At 39.4% G+C, this 23,211-nt stretch overlaps 1 long non-coding RNA gene across 1 annotated transcript in view; it reads left to right on the top strand.

The window, feature by feature from the left end:
* Positions 1–16,603, top strand: part of LOC132428084 (uncharacterized) — a 49,059-nt gene extending 32,456 nt beyond the window's left edge. Inside the window, exons 3-4 of the long non-coding RNA XR_009520067.1 lie at positions 15,124–15,178; positions 16,343–16,603. This is a non-coding gene — a long non-coding RNA (uncharacterized lncRNA). The remainder of the gene's footprint in view (positions 1–15,123; positions 15,179–16,342) is intronic.
* Positions 16,604–23,211: the final 6,608 nt, after the last annotated feature.

Genomic DNA, 23,211 nt, shown 5'->3' with positions numbered 1-23,211 from the left:
CTCCGGACGCGCAGGCTCAGTGGCCATAGCTCACGGGCCCAGCCGCTCCGCAGCATGTGGGATCCTCCCGGACCGGGGCACGAACCCGTGTCCCCTGCATCGGCAGACGGACTCTCAACCACTGCACCACCAGGAAAGCCCTTGGACTCTGATTTTGCTTCCTGGCATTGTCTTGTATCACCCTGACCTCCATGTTTCCCAGACAATTGGTCAATTTCCATATGTCCCTCCATCTCTATCTCTCTGTCTCTCAAATACACAGGCTCCTACCAGAGGATCAGAACTCAAGTTCAGTGCCTCAGATTTAAATGGATACTTCTCAACCTTTAAACTGATGACTTTACACCTTAGTTCTAATTGAAAGGGAAAAAAATTCTCTGTCCTTCTCTGGAAAAAATTGTCTGTGCCCAAAAGAATAATAGTATGGGCCTATCTGCTAAAAAACAGACTGGTAAATGATTAAAATTAATTACTAGAAATTTTGTTTCTATTTAAAATGGGAGTGGTGAATGAGCAATTGTTCTGTTGAAGGATTGTATACATTTTTCCAGTCAGCAGGATGTTGTTCAAATGTGTTTCTAAAGAACACGAGTTACAATGATTTCACACTTGCCAAAAAGAATTATAATTCCTGTTTTGAAGCCAGTGGAAGCTCAAACGCTTCTGACTGTTTCGGATCTGACTGGAAACAGAGCCCTTAAGTGAATGAATCAGTAAATAAATCATTTATTAATACTGACATTATGTGGGGCAATCAGCTAGACCCCTGCCTTCTAGCAGCTTGTGGGGTAACGGGGAGACAAATGCGTTGATATGAACAACATCATTGACACTAAAAAGTAGTTTGAATTATATCCAATGAGTAGGATCGCTCAGTACTGCTAAGACTCTCTAAACTGGAGTGTGGAACAATTACTAGTGCCCTTTAGCCTCTAAGGAAGTTTCACACTTAATGCCAAAGCAAGGGTATGGTTCTCAGGGTTCCCACTGTGTATAATACAGTAGCATTTCAACAGTGCCTACAACACATGGCAAGAGAAAATAATGGGTAGTGTAGTAAACATTTTTTTCTGGCTATGCACATCTATTTACCCTACTTCTGGTAACAGCCCACAATTTATGTTTGGGGATTGACCTCCCCTCCCCGCTCAGTCCATGTGGTTCCTGTGCAGATAATTCCACTTTCAACTCTGGAGGGTGTTACGTGACCCATACTTGGCCTGAGCCAAGTTACTAATTCACAAGCAGGTCAATCATGCTAATGAGACTCCAGGACTTTTGTTGGAGCCATCAAGGTGGCAGACTTCTTTCCTGCTGGACTCCAACTAGAAGCGTTGTGAGACCGGGGCTGCTGCAGCTCTCTTGTCACCAAGGGGAGACTTAGAATGGAGCATGACCATGTCACACATGAATCTTCATATGGAGATTAAAAAGACAGACGCCAAGAGCTTCCTTCTCCTGGGTTTTTCAGTTATGCAAGCCAGTAAACTCCTTTCTTAGTTAGTTTGTGTTTGAGAATATTGTGTTTTGGTTTTACCTAATGCAACTGGCAAGTGTGGTTTATTTTCTCTTAGGCAAACAGTGGCTGATTCAGGAGCTAGTCCTTAAGGAAACTCCCTTTGTCTCAAATCCACTGAGTCAGTGCTGTTTCTTCTCCAGAACCCATGACTCACATGGCTGCAGCCAAGGTCGTTGCTCCCCCTGAGAGGAAATTTCAAGTCAGATTTTCTTTACCACCCACCTGACCTTGGAAGTTCCCCAAGAGCCAGTATAGGTGGGATTCTATCACCTTCTCCCACCTTCCCACCTCATGGTACTGCCCCTTACTTGTTGTGGGACCTTGGAAAACCCTCTCTTTGCCTCCCCCTTCTCCTCTCTCACTGCCACCCCTGCTGGAGTCCTTCCTCTCAGCACTGATAGTTGAGGAACTGTCTTACCTCCCCATGGAAAATGTGAGCATCATCTCCTAACATTCTGTTCTGTGGACAAGTAGTAATTGTTAACATATGTTGAATGCACATTAGAGACCATGACTGCTAAAAGTTTTACATAATCCTTTCAACAACCCTGACCTGTCAGTTTATTATTCCCACTTTACAGGTCGGCAAGTGGCGGCATAGATCAGTTAAATAAATTTTGCAAGGTCACACAACCAGTAAGCATAAAATGGGAAGGAATATCACATCCTCTTGCTGTGCTTTTCTGGACTCCACCCAGATACTGGTAATTCATGTACGTCACAGGACTGGAAGGGGATGTGGAAGAAGGAGCCCAGGGTCAGACAGAGACAAGATGATTCAATTAAGTAGAGATAAAGTAAAAGCATATATGTAAGATCTTTCTGGGGTGGAAAAGAACAGAATAATAATGGAAATAACATTTCAATAATAATGGAATAACTTCCAATTTGTAATTGTTCATAGTAAAGACTATTCTGGAAAGATGTGATGCCTCACAAATTCATGTATCTTTTATCTTTGAAAGGCACCTTTCTGGAAACCTTATCTTGTTATGTGATCTGTCAACATTCTTTTCCTATCACTGTGTCCTTACATATTTATTCCAACTCAGCAAATGTTTGTTGCTTGTTTATTACATACCAGGCACCACACCAGGCATGGGGATACAATCTCTGGCAAAAAAGGGTTAGTGTGCCTGAGTTAATGGAGCTACACTGTCAATCTATATATTATACAAATAGGTGTAAGCTTACGAAAGAGAGACAGATGGTCACATCTACGAGAGCCTAGGATAGGAGATGTGCCCAGTGAAGGAGGCCAAGCAAAAGAGAAAGAAAAAAATAAAAGATATATATTTGGAGGACATTTGTTCAGGCTCTTAGTCCTCACGTTGGTTTCAGTTGAGACACTCCCATTCATTATTTTCTTTCTTATCCTTAACTTCTTTTTTTTTTTGGTACGTGGGCCTCTCACTATTGTGGCCTCTCCTGTTGCGGAGCACAGGCTCCGGACGCGCAGGCTTAGCGGCCATGGCTCACGGGCCCAGCCGCTCCGCAGCATGTGGGATCTTCCCGGACCGGGGCACGAACCCGTGTCCCCTGCATCGGCAGGCAGACTCTCAACCACTGTGCCACCAGGGAAGCCCATCTTATCCTTAACTTCTTAACATTTTTACATCCTCTGCACTGAATGTCCACACTTTCCCACAACCCCACACTCACAGTGCCTGCCTTTCCATACCCTTTCCCAAGCTCCAAGTCTCCAACCTTGGTCCCAATCAAAATGTATGTCTTTATGTCTTTGTCCCATTCCCCAAGGCTTTTTCTGTTTTAAAATCATGTGGTTATGTTTTAAAATCATTGTACAGATGTGGCAAAGGCTGCCAACTGCCTGGCCAATGTTTGCTGGTCCCTTCTTCTTTAGTATTAGAATTTTTACTTTATTTGATTTATTAATGTGCCTACCTGAAAATACTGTATTTCTCAACCTCCCTTGAAGCTAGGTGTGGCCATACGACTAAGTTCTAGCAAAGGAGTTATAAGCAGAAAGGTTACATGAAAGCTCCCAGAAGACTTCCTGAAAAGGCAGCAAGTGTAGGCTGTTTTGCCTCTCCTTCTTTCCTATCTCTTTCTCTTTTTTAGCTGGCTAGATTATTGATACAGTAAGTAAAATTTTTGAAAAAACACACTCCTATTACTCTTTCTGTGTCTCTCAACTCTCAATGCTCTACTTAGGAACACTTAACACTTGTAACACCAGATGTGTGGGTTTTCCACATGCCGATCGGTTCTGTGACACCAGCTGTGTGTTCTAAAATATAACTCAGTTCTGACACTACCTGGAGATAGCGTCACATCCCACAGGTTAAGGGTTCAGTCCCACAGACTGCCACTCCCACACCCCCACTGATGCCAGTCGCAAGCCCAGATTGTCATCTGTGCTTCTGACAGACAGCTATAAATCAGAGGTTCCCACAACCCCCTCCATGCGTTCAATTAATTTTCTAGAGTGGCTCACAGAACTCAGACAAACAGTATACTACTAAATTATCAGTTTATTATAAAAGGAAACACTGCAGGAACAGCCAGGTGGAAGAGATGCACAGGACAGGTATGTGGGAAGGGGCGAAGAGCTTCCATGCCTTCTCTGGAAAGGCCACTCTCCCAGCACCTAGTCAGGGTTGGTTACCCTGGCAACCAGCTCCCATCGTTACGGGTTTTCCAAAGTCACCTCGTTAATATAAACTCTGATGTAGTTGAAAGGTGCTTGTTATGAATAACCAAAGATACCTTTATCTCTCTGATCACTTAGGAAATTCCAAAGGTTTAGGAGCTCTGTGCCAGAAACCAGGAAGAAGACCAAATATATATATTTCTTATTATGAATCACAATATCACATGGTGGCTGGAGCTTGAGCAGCTATTTTGATCCTTGAGGTGATCTTGGAATGGAAGTTGCTAGGAGATATCCAACAAGAAAAAAAGGAGACTGAATTTTTGAGGGTGTTTTGGATCAGGGTTGCCGTAATGACCTTAGGCTGTGTAGCTCCGTAAGGAAAAAACTCTGATCATGTTTAAGCCACTGTTGTTATGCACATCTGTTACACTTCTAGGAAGACCCCTTAAAAGAGGACATATCGTTAGCATGCAGCTTTTTTGCTCTTCTTCACTTCTACTTCTTGCCTGGAACGTGGACACCAGAGCCAAAGCATTGACAGCTATTTTAGCCAACTCTGAAGATGATAAATAGAAAGAGACAGGGTGCCCGATGACTGGAACTGCCTTGCCAGCTCTGGACTTATTTTCTGTGAGAGGAATACAAAATTCTCTCTTGCCTGAGCACTAGTATTTCAGTTCTTTAGTACTTTAGCAGCTGAATACAATTTATAACATAAAATCTGCAATTCTATAAAGTATCTCCTGTATCCACCTAACACAGCAAAAGCTTTCGTTTCCTTTTTTTTTTATGTCTATTTTTTTTAACTGGGGTATAGTTGCTTATGTTGTGTTAGTTTCTGCTGTACAGCAAAGTGAATCAGCTATGTGTATACATATATCCCCTCTTTTTTGGATTTCCTTCCCATTTAGGTCACCACAGAGCATTAAGTAGAGTTCCCTGTGCTATACAGCAAGTTCTCATCAGTTATCTATTTTATGCATAGTAGTGTATATATGTCAATCCCAATCTCCCAATTCATCCCACCCACCTTTACCCCCTTGGTGTCCATATGTTTGTTCCCTATGTCTGTGTCCCTATTTCTTCCTTGCAAACAGGCTCATCTGTACCATTTTTCTAGATTCCACATGTATGCGTTAATATACGATATTTGTTTTTCTTTTTCTGACTTACTTCACTCTGTATGGCAGTCTCTAGGTCCATCCACATCTCCACAACTGACCCAGTTTTGTTCCTTTTTATGGCTGAGTAATATTCCATTGTATATATGTACCACATCTTCTTTATCCATTCATCTGTTGATGGCCATTTAGGTTGTTTCCATGTCCTGGCTATTGTAAATAGTGCTGCAATGAACATTGGGGTGCACGTGTCTTTTTGAATAATGGTTAAAAGCTTTCTTTTTTGTGGTTTTACAACTTTATTTTATAATCAGCTGTTAGCCCTCATCCACATTGGCTGTAGATCTTTGACAGTAGTGATAGGTACGTAGATAACCAACATATAGAGCTTGCTTGTTTGGTGAATCTTCATCGTCGTTACACTTTCTGGACAACCACACATGGAAACAGTATGGGATATTCCTATTCCTTTGGCCCAGACAGCTTTGTTGAGCCTGGTGTGAAAGTGCACATCTGGAGTTCCCATCTCCTTCATGGCAAATTTCCAGATCTCTCTGAGTGCCTGAGGGCCCCACTTCTTGAAACTCACTTCGTGGATGAGCTGGTGAATGTCAAGGATGTATCTTCTGGTCTCTACCTCCTTGACGGCAGAACCATTCTTCTTTGCCTGAGCCATTCTCCGGGCCCAGGTTGGAAAGGAAGAGAGTGAGGTATTGTGGGAGAGGGAAAACATTTTTAAGTTATTGAAAACTCTTTGTGATTATTGTTGTTAATGCCAGCATCATAGTTCATCGCATAGGTGCATCATGATTTAAATATACAGGGCCCCATTTTCAGATGTTCACAACTTTTTCTTTCATTTACTTGCCATTCTAATCCATACTTAGAAAAGTATCCTACGTTCAAGTATGATTATTACACATGTCATGACCTACCAATACTCACAGTTTTCATGTTTTCAGTTTTGTCACACCAGGCTATTTCATGAAGAAAGTTAAATTGGGTCTGAATAAATGTAGGGCACTGAGAGGCGCCCTCTCCACCTGCTAAGGGATGAGAACTTGGGTACCCTATTAAAAGCAACTGCATTCTACTCCAACAGCCACTCAGTGCACCTCTCTGTGATCTACTACCTGGGTGCTATTTCAAACCTTCTGCTCTAGTATTCCTGATTCCAGACTTTTGCTTGATGACTAGATTTTGTCTATTTGCCAGATCTCTTCTGATGACACGTCATTTGCACTATCTGCCTGGATTTTCATTTTCCTTTAGACGCTGTATCTCTGTCTGCTGCATTTCCTACAGCCTGGGTGCCAGTCTCAGCCCACTCCTGTGTCCAACATGGGCCATTCCAGGTATAACATCAGGTAATCTCCCTGAGAACTCCTGTAGTATGTTTTACTTACTTGGATGAATTTTGTTCAAGTGTCTCCCATACTTGAATTTTCCAGACTCTCAGGCCTTTGACACCAAGCATGATATTTGGGGGATAGTTTCACTGTTTTCCTATTGGCTGCAGAGCCATATTCTGCTTGTTCTGGTTGCTCAAAACTACTTTCCAGGGGCTGGCCTCTTTTCACACTCTGCTTTGCCTTGTTTCCAGATGACATTTCTAGAATATTTGGACTCTGTGTCCTATTTGACCATCATTTATGCTCTGTACTTTGAAAGCTTCTTTCCATTCCTCTAAACTATGACTTTGATTTGGACTTTGCATACCCGGGCTTCATGAGACTGAATTTGCAATATCCAAATTTAGCCTATGATATTTGACCCTTTATCCTGGAAACTGAAAACCTGTCCTAGTTTACCACCAATCTTGCTAGCTTTTTACTAATTCCCCTCCTTCCCTTAGGGTTAGCTTCCTTGCTGTCAATTTGCCACCTTTACGGGGGAGAGGTATATTGGTAGACCCCAACCCCTGGGTCTCTCTGGTTTGCTAGGAGCCAACCATGACAACCAAAGCTGCTGTTGCATCTAGCAGGGAGAGAATCACCAAGGTAATTTGGTGATTTGCAGTAGTCCTGTCAAATTGTTGCTGTCATGAAGTGTCAACGGTCATGTCAGAGATCAATCCCAGGTGAATCCTGACAATACCAGTGATAGCATTCAGCCAATAAAGGTTTACATTATTCAGATTCTGCTACAGTCGGCTCTCTTCTTCTCCTCCCTAACTATTCCACCAATCCTGACAAACAGGTGCTTTGTAGATGATTACCCCAAACTGAACAACAATGACAACTGAGAGTTTGCTCAGGTTTATTGCTCTAGAGGACTGTCCATAACCAGATTACGGAAACACTGTTACTCTGTGCCATATCCAGGTCAAGGAGCTAGATTTTTTTATATCAGACTTCTCTTATGAGGTTTGTTGTATTGGACATTTAACAAATACTTCATTGTCTTCCGGTAATACAGTCTCCAGTGTAAGGACCTATAAAGGTTATTGTTAATAAAAACTTATCATTTTGCCCTTCTTGTAGATTAGCATTATTTTGCAGGTATTTTCTCTGCATTCCCAGGATCTCAATGCAGCTATACTCATATTGCTCCTTCCCCACTTTTTGTTATGTCTCATGAAAGCCATCTCATGCATAAAGTGCTTAAAATGTCAGCAAACACAAAGAAGAATAGAATGTGAGAGTTATGTGGTTGATGCCATATGCTAAACTGTAGTGAAATGAACGTGCTATATCTGTCTTTCTAACTAATCCTGATTACAGGGCGAATTGTGTCTCCTCTCTTCCAAATATGCTAGAACCTCTGAAAAGGTGTTTATTAAAATCTGAATTATGCACCTAGGGGTTTAAGTGATCTTACACAGCTAACAAGGACTGGCCTTGCGTTTTCTGCTTTTTGTGTTTTGAGTGTGTGATTTGATTTTACTTTTTGTCAGGGAACCAGACCTGGGAGAGTTAAGGGCACTAGCTTAAGCTGGGCCGTCAGCGTGAAGCTGATCACACAGATAAGCAGCTCTGGAAGAATGTCTGAAGTTAGTCATCAACTAGAGAAGGCAGTTTGGTCACCCTTTCAGGCCATAATTACATTCTATTCCAGTGACCAGTGGTAATTAATTGTACTTTGTGCCCAGTGTAAAAATAGACACATACAGGAGAAAGCGCAGTGTCTGGTAAATGCCACGGGCATTCTTGGAATTCAGAATAGTTTCTTTAAATGGTGCAAAGGAAGTGGAAGCCTCGATTTCTTCCAGAATGATATCAAGTTGTAACAGGCAGCTGACCTGTAATAGTGCCCTCCCCCCCACCCCCAAATGAGCCTTTAAGTTAGATAACCTTTCGTAACAAAAACAGAAGCTTTACAAAATAAAGCATTAACATGGCTTATATTCTCTCAAAAAACATGTGAGTTGTACAGGCTACACAAAGCTTCACCTAGATAAGCACTTTGGAAGAAAGGCAAATAAATGTGCAGACCATTTCAGATACATTGAAGAAAGCTAGAATAAAAGAGCTAGAAGAAACAACTTAATTTGATCTTTTATTTCTTGATGGAGAAACTGAATTCAAGGAAGGTATTAGGACCTGCATAAGGTGAGTGGCAGAGGTTGGATCAAACCGGGAGCCTCTGAAAGTGAATCAAGAGCTCTTTCTACAATATAATACACCCTCATAGCATGGAATGAGGAATAATTAATTTTTCCGTAGTCTGGAACTCTAGAATCTAGAGCCTAGGGGAATTCAAAAGCAGTTAACATTGTTTTCTTTAGGGTTAGACTTTTCATTTCTTCCTTAATTCAGACATTTTCATGCAGCTAATGGAAATAAGACTGCAGAGTCTTTTTGGTTTTTTTCTGGTTGTTTTGTTTAAAGTATTCTAGACTTTAGCCATCACAGTACTAATGCCATGATTTTTGACATATCTGCATATCAACTCTACTACGTACTTTTTTTTTTTTTTTTTGCGGTACGCGGGCCTCTCACTGCTGTGGCCTCTCCTGCCGTGGAGCACAGGCTCCGGACGTGCAGGCCCAGTGGCCATGGCTCACGGGCCCAGCCGCTCCACGGCATGTGGGATCCTCCCGGACTGGGGCACCAACCCGTGTCCCCTGCATCGGCAGGCGGACTCCCAACCACTGCGCCACCAGGGAAACCCCCTACATACTTTTTTATAACAGTATTTAAATTTTATTTTAAGAGGATATATATCCCTACCATAAATGGAAAACAAAAGGAAAGAAAACAGAATCACTTGCCATAAGTAGAAGGCAACATTAGAAATGAATACAAAGCAATGTTACTAAATTCTCAGTAGATACTGTTGTCTCCCCTAGTCCAAGGCCTGCCTTCTTTGTTAATAAAGGAAGATTAATACAAATTAGCACCAATCTGAGACTTAACTTTTGTTACAATCAGAAAGACTGAAAGAAAATTGAAAAGAGAGTAAAATTCTTACTGTGATTCACTTAGCTAACACTTCAAATAATCTCTTTAACCATTGGTTTAATTTGGAGAAAACTACTACAGTGAATGCATTTACTACCATTAATACTTAAAATTAAGGTCCTTTAGGATTCTCTTATTCCCTGCAAGTATCACATAAGAGGCAGTATCACATAGTGGAGTCCCTGGATATATTTAAATACGTGGTAGCTAAGGTATATGCAGGGTTTCACCTCTAATTTGATTTGTTTGGCTTCATATCCTGGCTTTACTACCAATTATCTGTGTGACCATGGACAAATCATTGTTCTCTAAGCTTCAGTTTCTTTATCTTTAAAATTGGAGTAGTGATAGTATTTGTTGGGGTGGTTACAAAGCTTTAAAGGTCTAATGCATATAAAAACACATAGTGAGTGCTTAATAAATGTTAGCTTAGTTATTATTATATTGTACAGTGCAATGCTATACTGTGGGCTCCGTAAGAAAATGTATATAAGCCTTTCATGGCAGGAAGAGTAAATTACCATAATTTAGAACAAATACATTTTTAGGTAGCTACTTTGTATGCAGGACAGATCAGGTTAATTTCCTCCTCTTCATGGGAGACTTCTGCTGCCTAGAGCCACTTTCCACCTTTCCCTCCCCAGGCAAAAGTTCTCTGAAAGGGCACACCAAGAACCCACAGTTAAATGTTTGCACGGCAATTTGCCACCCACTCGATAACTGTCTTGTTGTACTTCTTCTGAGCCAACTTTTCATCTTGGCAAATGGGCCCACCCAGGGTCATGGGCATGTGTGGGCTTCTTAAGGTTGTTTCCCAGGGCATGGTGATGACTGCTGGAGCTGGTGAGGGATGCAGGTCAATTAAAGGTCTGTTCACAGATTCTAGAATGTTTGGGCCCAAGGGAAGGAATGGAGCAGAGAAGTGATGGAGGGTGTAAGCTAGGCATGAACAAGAGAAAAGAATGCATGATGAATCAAGTGAACCAAAAAAACCCAACAACAACAACAAAAACAAAAACACCCACCAGGATAAAGTTTTAAAAAGAAAAAAAAAAATCTTTCAGTAAAAAATTCAGTGTAAGGTACAAGAAACCCAAAAAGCATTCTTGGAGCTAAACAATACTGCAGAAAAGATCGTGATTTAAGGAAGATGGCATAAAAATTGATGACACTAAAATGACATAATTAGAAGAAAAAAGAGGAGGGTGTTTGGTTAAGAAGCAAGGCTTTTTATAGACATTTCCCACAGCTAACTTTATGTCAGCACCTGTCTGTTTTGTGTAAACATGTGTTATATCCATGCTATATTCTTAGTAGTAGCTTTGAAGGCATGCTTTTATTTTTGTTGACATCTTTGTGTGAAAAACAACAAGAACTTAAAGATTTGATTTTCTTCCCTAAGTCACATTTCCTGACTCTAGCCAAGCCTCACAAAGAGTAATGGACTATAAATTCCAGTTTTTTCCAAGCCAGACTGACTCTGAGGTGGTGGCTGTTTGGTTTCCATTAGAAACATTAAGAGAAATAAATTATTTTGGACTCATGGGAAAATGTGTGTTACAGATATAAAATTTCCAAATTTGGAAAATATTTGGTGATCTAATAGTTAAAATAATAAAATCTGTTGCTCTCCTCAGTTACTTAGAAAGCGTAATTGAAAGTGGACACATTGAAAAGACTGTGGTGACAATCCTTCCACACATCAGTCTCTCAAGATTACAGTTAATGTGTAATAAAGCACCATGTCAATTTAAAACAAAAAAAAGCTTTGCCTCCCAGGTAGTTGATAATAAACATTAACCAACATCAAAGTGGATGCATCAAAGACAGTGGTTCTCAACACTGGCTGCACACTGGAAGCAACTGAGGAGCTTTAAAAAATACTGACACGTGGCTCCCACCAGCCACAATTCGGATTTAACTTGGATGGGATACAGTTTGGGCATCAAGAGTTTTAAAATCTCCTCAGCTGATTCTAATGTGCAGCAATGTTTGAGAAACACTGAAAACTTTGCCACTGTGGGCCCAGGGACCAGCAGCATTGCTATCATCTGGGAGCTTGTTAGAAATGCAGAACATCAGGCCCACCTCAGGCTGCTGAACTAGAATCTGAATTTTGGCAAGATCCCCACGTGACCTAAATGTACATTAAAGTCTGAGAATCAATGCTCGAAGGAATTCTTGTCTTTGATAATTTTTTGCTTTCTATAATGTTAGACAGTAATTACATGATTAATAAAAGATGAAAGAAACATGGTTCAACTTTTCTTCTCAAAAACTCAGGAAACAGACTTTCATATCTCTGACATTCTGCAGATAATAAAATGTGGATGATATGAAGTAAGATCCATGTTTGTAGGATTGCCAGATAAAATATAGGATGACTAGTTAAACGTGAATTTCAGATAAGAAATGTTTTTTTTTCAAGTGAAAGTGGGTTACGAATATTGCATGGAATATACATACACTAAAAAAAGTATTCATTGTTTATCTGAATTCCAAATTTAACCGGGCATCCTGTATTTTTATTTGCTAAATCTGGTAACCCTACATATATTCCCAGGAGCGTCTCTTTGCTCTCTAGGCTCTCAGTAATAAAGGGGAAATGATACCATAAATGGCCAAGTGGCTGTCTAGACTGATTGACTGTAATGTTGTTTCTCATCCCGCCCAGACAGCCAGGACTGTGACATCCCTAAACTGGACTGATGACTCACCCAACTGGGAGAGTAATGGGAAATTTACTTGCTGATTCAGGAAGACATAAAACTTGGCAAACTTTTCCTTCAGCCTAAACCAAAAGAAAAAGATTTCCAAAGCAAATGTTAAATACAGTACAATATATAAAACACTTTAACTTGAGGCAGCAGCAAATTCAAGGACTTGTAATAGCATGTTTTCCATTAGTTGACTATAAGATATTTTCATGGTTTGTTCCACCATTGCACTCAGAGTTTGGTATTTTTCTTTAGAATTACTGCTACTTAAGCACCCTCAGAGGCCACTCTCCAAGAATACATGTTAGATCCGTTTTCTCAATACTGCATGTAGTTTTCAAATAAAGTAGCACATTTTTGAGCAGAGATGGGGGTGTGGATTTGATGGCTACCCTCCCTTTGTCACTGACTCACAACAGGCTTTGCAACTATAGGCAAAGCTGATATCTCAGTCCTTCCTCCTGGAATGATTATTTAGTTTTACACTCTGTACCTAATTTCTCAGGTTGTCTTTAATCCTTCTCTATTCTGTCCTACAATTTTACTATTTTAAATTAAGACCACTTGTTATCAAAATCACTGAAAGACTAGCTTTGGTAGAAGAGGAAACTAAATTTACGTTAGCCAATTCTGACCTTTTGGTTTTTAATTTGGAAAATTTTTGATCAGAAAAGTCTGAATAAAATAGCTGTGAAAAGTATGCAATATTAATGATTTTTAAAAAATAATTCCATAGTTGATTTTGAGTAGGTTGAAAACGTGAGTGTAGATACCAACACTTTTTTTTGACAATCCTAGTTTCAGGACCTGAAAGCAAATCAACATTTTTCTAGCAAATGCAGGCAGAAACTTTCATTTAAAAGCAAAGCCCACGAATAACATATTCTAGAAGTTTCAATCTCTGCAGACATGATGATGAAGGCTGAAAGTATTAAGTACCTCATATATACTTAGCAATACACTATGGTGTGTTGGGGAGTATAGCTATAAATGCTTTGCAACTCTTCTATCAAAAAATGAAATCAATTTCCCATGCTTTGAACCTGGTCTGGCCTTGTAACTTGCTTTGACTAATAGAAGTGGCAGAAATGATGTGCCAGGAAAGCCTAGGCCTCAGGAGAGCTTGCAGCTTCCACTTGTGCCCTCTTGGAACACTGCCTTGAGAATGCCATGTAAAGAAGCCACCCCTAGTTTGAGGAGCCACAGGAAAAGAGAACTGAGGCACCCCACTGACAGCCAGCGCCAACTGACAAATATGTGAGTGAGGCCATTTTGGACCTTCCAGGCTAGAGTGATGTTGCATGAGTGAGCCCAGGAGAAACTGCTGGTCAATGCACATAGAATCACGAGAAGTAATAAGTCATTGCTTTAATCCACTATGTTTGGGGGGTAGGGGGAGGATTGCTACTTAACAGTAAGTGACTAAAACTCCCAAAGGAAATTGTTGAAAAGGCACATCCCAGGTCTCCTTTCCAGAAATTCTGATTCAGTAGGCCTGGCTTGGGATTCTGATCACACTTTTCACACGAGGACCCCATGGAGGCGATCTTCAGACCAGCCTTTGAGAGAATGTCCTAGTGAGATTTTCCTCAGCACAGAGCAGGCCTGAGGCAGGTGGCCGCATAATTGTGCATCAGCCCTGCAAATGGTGCTCTTGCATTTGTGCAGTGCACATGTACATCAACACATGCAATGGCCAGGTACAGATAGAAACTTTTTTTAATGTTTGCATAAAAAGATAGACTGTATATATGTGGCTATATATACATATATTTGTTATATATATATAACATAAAATAGAAATCAAAAATGTTATTTTTAAGCTTCCCCATTTGCCTAATATGGATTGATTGAGGAGGGGGTTGAATAGGGAAGCAGTAATAGCACAGACCTCCTGGGGGAACAAAAATTTAGTGGGAGATTTTTTTTTTTTTTTTTGCGGTACACTGGCCTCCCAATGCCGTGGCCTCTCCCGTTGCGGAGCACAGGCTCTGGACGCGCAGGCTCAGCGGCCATGGCTCATGGGCCCAGCCGCTCCGCGGCATGTGGGATCTTCCCGGACCGGGGCACGAACCCGTGTCCCCTGCATCGGCAGGCGGACTCTCAACCACTGCGCCACCAGGGAAGCCCAGGTGGGAGATTTTTGAATGAAATTGATATGGGCTAAAGTCTTGAAGTAAGAGAGGGTAGGTGTTTTTTAAAAAGCAGCACAATTGAGGCAGAAAGAGAAAAAGAGTGTGCAGGTTTCTTAGAGCGTCGTGAAAGGAGGAGGCAGGAGAATTGGAAAGACAGATGCTCAGGGAGGTTTATCGGAGTGAGGGGCAAGACCAACTGCAGGTGAATATCCTGAAGCTGCTGTAGAAAGACAAAGGCAAATCTGCTAGATAGAAACAGCTGAGTCTTTTACTTATGTGTACGCGCCGCGATGGGTGCATCATGAGCCCTAGCAGGCGTGCGTCTTTAAAGCCTTAGCTTTTTCGGTTGTGCTGGATGATGGTGATCCTCGGAGCGTCTGGGTCCTGCTTTTATCCGTCTCATACATGTGATTTCTGCTAACGTGCCATTGGAAGAAAGGGTTCCACTGCCAGGAAACATTTGAAAACCAAGGAGTTAAAGCATGAAGGCAATGTTATTTAATTGAAGAGAAAGATGATCAGACCAGTGATATTTTAGTTTCTGACATCACTGCTTCTCAGTGGCAGATATAGTCAAATTCAGTCTTCTTATGATTCTCTTTTGTTCTCAGGAGGTGATGGGAACCCATAAAACCTTCAACAACTGCCATGTCCCCGGGTCCTGTGGTGAGTTCAACCTGCATTTTCTTTGCCACAGTGAAAGTGAAATAACTTGTGGTGAAAACCCCAATTTCTTGTATAGTAAAATAACTTCTCCTCAGAAGTCTCCCTTTTTAGGAGCTGTTTGTGAAACTTAAGTGGCTGAAATAGAGTAAGAAAAAAATCATAGATATGTACAGGAAGTTGTCATTTAAGATCCTCCCTGGCTTTTTACGGGCTTGAAGGCTCTCTGACACTCACCAAATTATGATTTTTTCCCCCTTTCTCTTGGGAAAAAAGTAGAATTAGCTGTCACTCTTAGGAAATCACATAAACATACGTGTGTGTTTGCCTAGAACATAAATTATACATATTGTAATAAGGGAAAATATATAGTATTTGTGTAATTACAGTGAGAATCTTTTTGTTTATAAAGTATGATAACTTGCAACTTACCACATCTGCATTTATCAGATTGGCTAGGATATATTTCAGTATCAAATTAATTCAGAAATCTCAGTGACTTAACCCAGCAAAAGCTTGTATTTCACTCTATTGCATGAGACACATTTAGTAAAAATATGATACAAACATCAGGTTTTTTATTTCTTTCTATATACCAAGGTAGTATGAGTAGAAAATAACACAAATTATGCTTTCTAGCCAATAAAATGCCTATGAAAATAATGGTAAGTTTTTCTGTCAAGGCTAAAACAAATTGTCTCTAAATATAGTAGCAACCAATGTGTGGTGAGGACAAGAAACAATTTTCAAGCCATCATAGCCACAAAACTAAGATTAACTGAGGAAATGACTTGTTAGATTGACATAGTTTTCACAGTGTCTAAAGACAAATTTGTCATTTATCATATAAAGAAAAAGTTTTAAACCAACATTGCCTTTGACCACCACAAAAATATTACGCCAATGATCAAGTAATTTTCACATGTAGTTTAAAACTAACAAAACCAGATTTATATAACAATAAGGACTGGGGGAATATTTAAATTTTATAATTGAGATAACTGATTAATATTGGAATTAAAAATTGGGGGCACATGTGGGGATATTTTCCCATATATAAATACTAAGATTTATATGGGACAAACTCCTTGAGGACAAGACTTGTTACTTATCAATCCACAGTGGGCAGATGTATTTATATGCTTGGTTGTATCCTTTTCTTTGCAGAACTACCCTTCCTCCATCCTGAATCATTAAGAACATCCTATCTACTACAGTGCTGTGCCACATCCTTGCTACAGGAGTGATTATGTGACCCAGGCATGGCCGATCCTAATATCTCACTCCTCTGAACACAGTGATTGGTTCAGGGGTAAGTAATTATTATAAACAGAGCCAATAAGAATCATTGCCTGGAGTTGATATACCGGTTTGAGAAGTAGGCAGTATTTTTAGCTAGGATGGGATTGCTAAACTATGACACATAGTCTGAGATCGTGGGTAACTATCTTCCCTCATCAACTGGGGAGCCTGAAGCAGTAGGAGAGGAGAAGACTAAAACAAAGAAGGAAGTAGAGCTGGAAAAGGAAGAGGCAGAAAAAAGGGAGGATGGGGTGCGGGGAAAACACCACATTCCCTGGGAATTGTGTTGTGTTTCCAGCCAGAACCGACCCTGAGCTTCCTGTTATGTGAACCAATCCATTTTCTTTCTGCTTTGGGTCATGTGAGCTGGGTTATTGTCACTTGCAATTGAAATGGTCCTGACAAACACTTCATTTTTAGAAGCCCTGTAGGATCTGCCATGTGGCCATGGTATTTTACATACAGTGCTGAGTCAGTAAAGGTTTTAACTCAGTGAAAGCATAGATGAATCTATCTTCCGGCATCATTGAAAGGTGTGGTAGGTGCCATCACATAATTTTGTGAAAATAATTATTGTTGTCTACTTGCTTCTTTAACTCAACTTCAAGAAAAAAATTATTTTCTTCTTTAAAGTTCCATTTCCTTGGTGTAACATTGGATCCTCACAGTGTAACTGAATTCTTTTTTTTTTAATTTTTATTGGAGTATAGTTGATTTACAATGTTGTGTTAGTTTCAGGCATATGGCAAAGTGCATCAGTTATACATATACATATATCTTGAATTCTTAATTAATGTACCCATGGGAAATAGCATAAGTATGGTCGGTCTCTCTCTCTCTCCCTCTCTCTATATATGTGTATGTATGTATATATATATATATCAAGCTATTTTCAATCACTTTTAAAATCTGTACAGTCTTCATTTTTATATGATTCCCGCCCCCCAGATGTCTGCGTCTGCCATGCCATTTTCTAGTGCTCATGAACTTTTCCAATTGGAGACCACATTGTAAGTGGTTGTGAGATTCTCATACATGTTTATAAAATCTTATTTAACCCATATAGTTTATGGCTATAATTTAATGGAAGGATAAATTCTCTTCAAGAGTTTTGTCTTCTAGTCGCCGTAACACCTTTTATTAATTTTACGACCATGGCCAAGTCTTTTCTGAAACTACTTTATAGTAATATACAGTTATATAGCATATGTAGTTATATGAAAAAGAGAAAATTTTACTTCAAAATGTGGAAGTAGAATCCTTTTTTAGGGTAAGAAGTTTTTTATACTTACTTTTTTATTTGAAATTTTGAGTCTGGCAATATAAGTCCCAAACATCTGAAAAATTAGGGCAAAACAGAGAAGACTGAACTGCTCAGAATGAAAAAATGAGGGAGATTTAGACATGGCCTTGACCCAGAGTGAAGAAATGGGGGTTTGGGAATGAGGTGAAGAGAAAGAAGAGGACCTGGTGGAGGTGGGTGCGAACATGATGGGAGGTTGGGAATCTGAGAAAGGGCCACAGGTAGGAAGAAGCCACAGTAGGAATGCTGATGTCTTTAAAGAACAGGGTTATTTAATGTTCACCTGTAACACAGCCCCTTCCACTATTACCCTCCAACTTTCTACAGAATTCTGCTACATGTAACTACCTTGCATTTAGGTTGTTTTCTAGAATCAATGTAAAAGGGACTGTGTTCCATGTTTGCGTGTATATGCAGGGTTGAATGAACAGACCAGATGCAGGACTGAGGTACAAGTGAGACTGAGAACTCCATATAGGCTGAAGCTCCTTTGAGAATCCTGGGAAACATTGGGAAAGAGGCTGGCAATAGTAGGAATTACTTATAGCTCACCAGATGCACATCTCACATGTGCAAGTAATATCATTTTACTTTAAAATCGACTTGAATCTGATTCAGAACCCTTATTTCTCCTGCATGACACCATCAATTCCTGTGGCTTTGCTCCATCCAAGCAGAGAGATCTCTGGTGAATCTGGAAGTTCCAGCATTTAGGTACGGTCTCCACAGCCTGCTACCTAGACATCATATTTGAAGATGAGAGAGGTGTCCCAGAAGGGAAAGGTTATTGAAGGTAGTAAGAGGAAAATCAAGAAGGTTGGAGGGCTTCCCTGGTGGCTCAGTGGTTGAGAGTCTGCCAGGGGATGCGGGTTCGTGCCCCGGTCTGGGAAGATCCCACTTGCTGCGGAGCGGCTGGGTCTGTGAGCCATGGCCGCTGAGCCTGCGTGTCCAGAGCCTGTACTCCGCAACGGGAGAGGCCACAGCAGTGAGAGGCCTGCATACCTCAAAAAAAAAAAAAAAAGGTTGGAAATATTAATGCCAGAGCAGATCCAGGTTTTTTTTTTCCACTGCATTTGGCACACTGTAGTTCTGCAATGACTAAATTAATGCCTTGGTTAATTCCAGGTATTAGAAAGAGGGAAATTTCAGTGCAGAATGGAGAAGAAAACTGAGAAGAAATAAAGTTTAACTACTCATTTTTGCAGCTATGGCGATATAAAGTTGGAAGGGAGTTTAGAATCCATCAAATTCAATTCTTTCACCTCCATGAATACCATCTATAACTATACTATCCAATTCAGGAGCCATTAGCCACATGTGACTATTAAAATTAAATAAAATTTGAAATTTAACTTCTCAGTCATACTAGCCACATTTCAAGCATTCAGTAGTCACATGTGGCTAATGTAAGTATTTGAGGCAGTAGAGATACAGAATATTTCCATAATTGCAGAAAGGTCGAATATTTCCATAATTGCAGAAAGGTCTATTATATCCCTATCAAATGATCATCCAGCCTTAGCTTAAATTCTTTTTACGAATGTCATTCACTATTGCATTTTGGGTCAGACGTAATTGTTAGGTTGTCCTTGAAGTTTTCTTCCATATATTTATCCTAGATATTTTACACGTATGAAAATATTTATTCTCTATAGGAAGCATTTTATTACAATAACTTCAAAATTTTTGTTAATGATAAGGATATTCTGAACTGAAATAGAATAACTAACCTGAAATATTTAGAATAAAAAAGTTAACTCAGTTTCTTAAAGAATCTCATTTCTGCTTAAAGAGTAGCATTGTTGTAACTATCTCCATAATAGTAGTTTATTTTTTCGAAACTCAAAAGAAAAACTAACTACGGAAATGCCTTTATGCTTCACAAAAATGCTGAACATGTACCAAAGCTTTTATTTAATTCTTTTATGTTTCTATGAGCTAAACCTAATACAATTATGTGATTAAGAGCTCTGCATCTAACTCCTTTCTGAATGCAATCATTTCCTATTAAATCCAGATATTTAACATTTCATGAAAATCCCCTGGCACATTTCCGTAATGACTGAAAGGTGGAAATCTTTAATTAGTCTTCAAGTTTTTAGAGGAAGTATGAGTGGAGAGTTTAGAAAAACCCTCAAATGACTCATTTAAAAGGAACAAAATAGGTGAGGGCACCAGCCTATCTAAAAGAGTATTGCTCACAAGAACTTAATTCATACTTGTTTTATTAATACCAACAGTTGAACGAGCTTCCACAGGGCATACAAAACTCTATGAGGCACTAAAAAAGTGAACCAACCCTGCTTTCTGTAAATAATAATAACCTTGTATCATCAAGAAAGCTGTCAATGCTTTTGTTTTAGTTACTTTAAAAAGTAGGAAGAGTGGTCAATATATCTGGAACAATTTCTGTCAAAATAGGGTAAGAATCCAAATGTTTGGTACTCAAAATTTAAATCTGTTGTTTGAGGAATTAAGGTGGGTATATCAGTTAGGATTAGGTTAATCACAGTATAACTGAAAACCCTTGTAATATCTATTTAAACAAAGATAGAGGCATATTTTTTCTCTCACGTAATAGAGAGGTTTACTCCCTAAGACAGAAATGATGGGTCTGTGGTTATCAGAAACCCAGACTTTCTGCTGTAATTCTTAAATCATGACCTTCATTACCAAATATACCTCCTCTTGTTTGCAGTGAGGCTGCTGCAGCTCCAACCAGCACACCCATGTCCCAGGCATCAGCTGTAAAGAAACTGTAGAGGAAAAAGGGCTCCTGATAGTTAAGCTAGCCCTCTTGTAAGAGGTTTCCTAGTAGCCCCACATGACAACTTCTACTGACATCTTTTGGTCATCTATAAGGGAGGTGGGAAATGCAGGTTTTTTTGTCTTTGTTTTTCCCAGTTAGACACATTATTGCCATCACACAACATAGGAGTATTACCAAAGGGGACAATGAATATTTGGTAGGTAGATAGTGGTCTCTGCTGGAGCAGGTGGTTTATCCCTTCCCTGTGCTATACTTCCATTGTTGGATAGGTCACACTTTATCCAATTATTTATATAGGAGACAGTTGTGTTGCAGTAAAGAGCATAGACTGTGACTAGACTGATCCTGTGTCCCAGTTTGCCCTAATAGTTCTGGTGCCTAGCTGTTGAACCACTATAATTATTATCACTATCCCCATTACTCTCTAAAAAGTGTCCCTGTTGGACAATAAATTATATGATTACTTTAGCTATAACTTACTGGCTGAAACACCTCTAACACTTCCTAGCTCTGTGACCTTAGCAAATTACATAACTCCTCTAAACTCTGTGTCTTAGTTATCTATTGCTGAGTAACAAATGTATTGGCTCAAAGCAGCAAATATTTATTATCTCACAGTTTCTGTGGGTTAGTAATTATACCACAGCTTAGATGGATAGTTTCTGGCTCAGGGTCTCTCTTCAGGTTAGATGTTGGCAGGGGCTGCTAGCATCTGAAGGACTTGACTGGGAAGAAGCAGCCACTTTGAAGGTCACTCACTCACATGGCTGTTGGGAAGAGGCCTCAGGTTCTCACCATGTGGTCTTCTCCATAGGGCAACTTGTAAGTTCCCACCACAAGGCATCTGGCTTCCCATCTGAAAGAGCAAAAGGACACCCTTTATGACCTAGTCAACAAAGTTGCATGGTCACTTTTTTTTTTAATCCTATTCATTGAAAACAATTCACAAGATTCAGACCACACTCAAGGATGGGGTATTAGGCTCCACCTCCTGAAGGGAAACATACTTTAACATCGCTACACTTGTTTTCCTCTGTAAAATGGGCTAAAATTACCCACATGCAGTAATCGTATTGTTATGAAGAGGTGTAATCCATATAAAACATTTTAATACAGCACTTGGCAAGTTGTGAAATATGTCCCTTAATTGTTAGCTAATTTTATTTACTTGAGTATTTGCCTAATTAAACTGTAGGTTCCTGGCAGGGGGGTTCATGTCTGTTTTGTTTTGCTAATTCAAGCTCCAATTGCAGTGTTGGGCATATAGAGGGCACTTAATAATAAATATTTGATGAATAAATGAATGATTCACTAGTCTTTAATAAGACTAGTTAAGTGGAATGTTTCTGAAAGTGGAAAGAAAATTCAATAGTCATGTGAATGAATTTATGTTTTATTTGTGTTAAAAATCAGATTTTCACAGCTGTTTATATAATAGAACATGAAAAAGTGCATACTAATGTAGTGTATACTGTTACATAATTTTAATATTATTCACTAATATAAAATGCTATTGTAGTGGGAGTTCCCTGGCAGTCCAGTGGTTAAGACTTGGTGCTTTCACTGCCGTGGGTCCGGGTTCGATCCCTGGTCAGGGAACTAAGATCCCACAAGCTGTGTGGTGTGGCCAAAAAAAAAAACATTAAAAAGTTAAAAACAAAAAATGCTATTGTAGGATTACCTTCTTATGTTTTTGATATTGAAGTGTCTTCTGCAAAATTGTGTTATGTAGACATATGTCTAGCTATGTCTTTTAGCGACATGGAGATGATTTTTTTTTCGTTCTTTTGGAGATAATTTTTAATAAGAAAATAACAATCATTTAGATGACATTACTAAACAATAGTAGGATTAAATCATGTATCTAAGGAAAAGAATTTCAGGACCTATACATACATATTATACAAATACTGTGTTTTGTCATTAATGACACATCTTCTTGCCATTTTTTCCAAGAAATAAACATATGCATGACTCTGTAGAGTTTATTTTTTAAAGATCTTCTGATTATGAGTGTTTAAATTTATTATAAATCTGATGGAAAAAAGAATTAGGGGTTTTGGGAATTCCCCGGCGGGCCCGGATTCAATCCCTGGTCGGGGAACCATGATCCCACAAGCTGCATGGCACAGCCCAAAAAAAAAAAAAAAAGGGAATTAGAGGTTTTGGTTTATAATCTCCAGTAAAAATAAGGCTACATTTATACTAAATGATTAGTAGGAGGAAAGCATTAGCAATCATCTATCAAGGGCCAAAAACATTTAAACTTACACCACGATTCCTTCTATGACTCATGGCATTAAAAAAAACAGTGATTTATAAAAAATTCTATGGTTTTTATGTATTATTTTTAAAAAATATGTTTGCTAATTCTGAATATACTACAAACACTTTGCTCTCTATATCTAAGCCTCTAATTTGACTTTCCAATGATTGAAGAGTAGCAGACAGCATTACCCTCTTCCACACATGGATTTTTTTTCTTGTATTATATGTGCTGTACTGAGAAGTGTGATCTATTTCTTAGCACACATCAGAGTACACATCAACACTTTAAGCCTTTAAAAAAAATTAAATCCCCTTAAGCAGTTATAATGTAAGAGGAGTCTGTAATATTTAATTAGTTTAAATGGAATAATATGCATGATCTTCCTTTTACAT

The sequence above is a fragment of the Delphinus delphis genome, chromosome 7 (genome assembly GCF_949987515.2).
Source record: "Delphinus delphis chromosome 7, mDelDel1.2, whole genome shotgun sequence".
Taxonomy (NCBI): Eukaryota; Metazoa; Chordata; class Mammalia; order Artiodactyla; family Delphinidae; genus Delphinus; species Delphinus delphis.
Note: the sequence above shows the minus strand (reverse complement) of the source record. Positions and strands in the feature narration are given on the sequence as shown.